Here is a 4,336-nt window from a genome sequence, read left to right as displayed (position 1 = left end):
TGGACCTTCTTGGTGGAATAAGTCAGTATACCTGCAGAGGAAACAGAGAGCAGCCATTAATTTTGTGGGTCAGTTAAAGAGTAGATAAGAGGATTTATAATTTTTACTATCCCTAGAGGAAAACTAATGAAAACAAAACAGTAAATTGTACCTCTACTTACAAGTTCAACCTCTAGCTTCACAGAGACCTTTGAATCAAGCATGTAGAGCCATCAATCATTTCTCCTCACACTCAAGAAACTGTTAAGGACTGAAAAAAAGTAAACATATGATTTCCCTCTTCTTTTGGAAAGCTCTTACTCCTTTGTGAGTTCTAGAAGTCGAGTAGAGTTTCTCAGACAAAATTGTGGTGGAGGAGACCCAACAGGGATGTAAAGTTCCTGTTTGTTAAAATGGAGTAGGGTGGGACACAGAGCAAGGCATGGGAAGAGGGAGGGAGTAGTATAAGATCTTATCCTACAAATGTTCTCATCTTCTGAAATGGCTACTTTAATGAAAATTTTTTAAAAGCAAAGATAAGCATTATTTTCTAATAAACCGATTAAAAACTCATCTTTATAAACTTAACTTTATCTGCTAGAGATAAAGTTATGTCCTGACCTCCCAAACTAATTTCATGTTTTAAAATAAGCTGTAATTTTTATTTGAGAATGATTTCTTTACAGCACCACGGTTTAAGGCTCTCTCATTGGATTGGGAGAGCAGCTTTAATCTAATTTAAATATCAATGACAACATTTCAATACTAGAAGAGATTTCTAAAGAAAAAGAAATTAACTATAATTTTTACTATTCCAAGAGAACTCTTTTTCTTTTATACTTCTCTTACAGAATTCGGTCTATATGCATATACAGTTTTGACATCATTGTAAACACATTGAGTACTTTCATTATATTCTTCTTTTTACATTTGACACTATATAATAAACATTCCTCCATGTTTGTTAAATAATTTTCACAATTACCATCTGGGGAATTCCTTTCTAAACTAGCATATGCTTCATGTAAAGAATGAAATCCTTAGTACCCTAACCTTGACTGTCCTATGACAACATGCAGGTAACTATTTAGCCATATGCCATCACTAACTGCATGGTTTAGAGTTTGGGCTTTGGAATTAGATGGTTTTTGCTTTGAGTCTGGAGGGGGGGAGGGGGGTCTGCCATGTAGTAACTATGCAACTTTGGGCACTTTGTATAGCATCTCTGAAATTGTCATCTGTAATTTGGGGGGGGGGGTCCTATTTAAGTCATAGAAAAATTGCAAATATTAAGTAAAATAACATATAAAGCAATTCACCACAATGCTTGACATATGGTGTTTAATAAATGATATTTATTGTGAGATAGTATATGTCATGTTTTCTATTCTGCTTAAGCATTATATACTCTTTGATTCCCACACTTAAAAATAAAAATAAAGATGAAAGGAAGACCCAGATTAAACACATTCTCTTCATAATCTGTTCTCAGCCACATTAACCCTTGATGTTGTGCACCTGCTGCCTATGCCACTCAGTAGCCAGTGCCTGCAATTTCTTATTATCATTTACTAGAGACCCAGTGAATGACATTTGTGCATGAGGGGAGGGTCCTCTAAGCCTGGCCTGCACCCTCTCGAAGTCTGGGACCCCTTGAGGGATGTCCACTGAGGGGGTCAGGCCTAAGCTAGCAGTCGGACATCCCTCCCACAGTACAGGGCTCTCACAGCCCAGTACCCCTCACACCTGCCTACAGGGAGGCGGGAGAGGCTTCCGCCACCTCTGCTGCGATTGGCAGACCATTAGCCCGGCTTCTGGCTGAGCAGTGCTCCCCATGTGGGAGCTCACTGAATACCAGGGGGCAGCTCCTGCATTAAGTGTCTGCCCCCTGGTGGTCAGTGTGCGTCATAGCAACCAGTCCTTCTGTCATTCAGTTGATTTGCATATTAGGGTTTTATTATATTGGATTTTCATCTGAACAGGAATATCCCTTCAGATAAATTGTAAGCTACCCAAGGCCAGGAAAGTTTGTGCCTGTTATATAACAATACCAACAAGAATTTATCATCACTTTTAGTCTGTTCCATCTCCAAGGCAGTGTCTTTGCCCATGGATGCTGGCATTGCTTCTTGTTTGGCTCATTTCCTTACACTTTTAAAATCAGCTTCATTGGCCTTGCTTTACACATCTTATAAATTAATGTTAAGAACATTTTGATTTAAAAAGAAGAGATTGTGGTGGAAGAAAATGTAGCTTTGGGTGGAAAATAGATTATTTCAAACACTAAAGTGGATAAATAAATTTAAAACGTTTGTTTAAACTTGTTTTCCATTGTATTTATTTACTATTACAAATCCTTTACTGAAGGAGTCTTAAACACAAACATATTTGAAACAAGAAGTTTTTTAAAAAAAAAAAAACATATGTGCAGACATTATACAAATCTATGCAATAATCTCTAGCCCCAGAATCAGCCAACTTCACTAAGTTTGGCAGGGTTCACAACTGATTTTTATGATAGGGCCCAATGGAATCACAAACTTCATTGTATTTGACAAGTTTATCATCCAAGTCCCACACAAACTGAACTCCACTGACACAGAGACTGACAGAAATCCACTTTGACAACCGCAGGAAAGTCAAATGAAATTCAGGCAGAACAGCAACTCTGTACATTCGAATCTGCAACCTAAAAGTACCATCTGTCATGTGTCAAACTAATGCTGGCAATGGTTTCAGTTAGCCATATTTGATTCTGCTGTTGCCAAATCCAGTTATTACTTTTTAACTTGCTAGGTCTTTAACATACCACAGCTTATAATAGGGAAATAACCATCTGATCACTACTTAGAGACCAGAGGCATAGAATATAAAAATCCCAAGTGTTAAACAGGGATCCTGTGAAATCTCAGGGTCGTTTTAAGCCTAATTACACTTATGAGTTATAGATGGTTTCTAAACTGGTGAAAGCCTTATTTGTGGTATTTAGAGTTTACTTAGGGCAAAAAATAATATCTATTAAAATTGAATTTATAAAACTCAACCTCATAAACGTATGCTATGGTAAACCACAAACCAAAGAAATTCATTGAAATGAAATCTCATGTTTTTCAGGGCCGAGCATGAAAGATACCCATTTTGGGCACCGTGAAGATGGACATGTCATGACAGTTATACTAAACCTGTAACTTCCATTGTTAGGGAGACCTTTCTTCTGATTAGGATTAGTTAAATATCTGACCAGTGGATGAAAACAATTATAAGCTGGGAGAGGTGATCATAAAAAAAAAAGATTGTTTCTAAAAGGAGTAAGAACTTTCATTAGACTCTTCATGAAGAGTAGAATTAAGTTGTTTGGAGCAGTGCCCACTTAGAATTCTCTTCCCTGCTGAACCCTCCTTTTGTTTCCAATGTGAACTCAAGTCACCTCTTCTCTAAATCTTTTCCTGACTTTCCCCAGGGCAGTAAGTCCACCATGGCATGGCCCTCCCATTAGGGACACGCTTATCATAGTCTCCTGGGTGAGGTCTCTCCTCCCTGTTAAACTCCCAGCTCCCTAAGGGTGGAGAAGGTGATCTGCTATCTTTACATGCCCTCTCCCTGGCACTGACTATAATGCCTTCTAAGTGGGAAGGAGATAAATTAAAAGGACTCCTTCCTGTATGGGCTTCTTCTACTCACCATCCAGCAGATGGCAGCAGTACCGCCTTCAGTAGAGGAGGAGGCTTTTGACCATCATTCTGACCTTTGCTCCTTAATAGAAGCACTGCTTCATTTCCATCTTTCTCCTTCACCCAGGCTGAGCCATCAACTCAAACATTAATTCACAGAAGTGTGCTTGCCAACAATGAATGAGTCTCTGATTTGCAACTCTGTGTAATTATCTGCAAAATAGTAGAAAATTTGAGATGTACTAACAATCCACATCCCCCCTCTCCCACTATCACACATGTGGCATAATTGCTGTCACCATAATATATCACACATATGTGATGAGTAGAGTGTGTTCCTGGGGATGAGGAGGGGTGGGGATGCATCCTTCAGCACCTCTGTTTCCAGCAAAGGAGACTAGCTGCACAGACCCTTCATGCCTTTCTTACAGCCCTAATCAATTGGTCCGGTTGGTGGATGTGGAAGATGTTCCTGTACAAGTTTACCTCAGCCCTTTCCTCTCCTTCTATAGCCATCTATCCGAAGGCCGATTTCATTCGGCTTCATATCACTTGGTAAACACCCTATCCCGTGAGGGAGGTACACAGTTAATATGTGCTATTGCTTATGCCAATGACTAAGTGTGCTTAATAGTGGCAAAGTGTTAGGAAGGTGATTGTGGGTGCATATCTAAGTGCATTCTTCA

The sequence above is a fragment of the Myotis daubentonii genome, chromosome 1 (assembly GCF_963259705.1).
Source record: "Myotis daubentonii chromosome 1, mMyoDau2.1, whole genome shotgun sequence".
NCBI classification, from domain to species: domain Eukaryota; kingdom Metazoa; phylum Chordata; class Mammalia; order Chiroptera; family Vespertilionidae; genus Myotis; species Myotis daubentonii.
Note: the sequence above shows the minus strand (reverse complement) of the source record.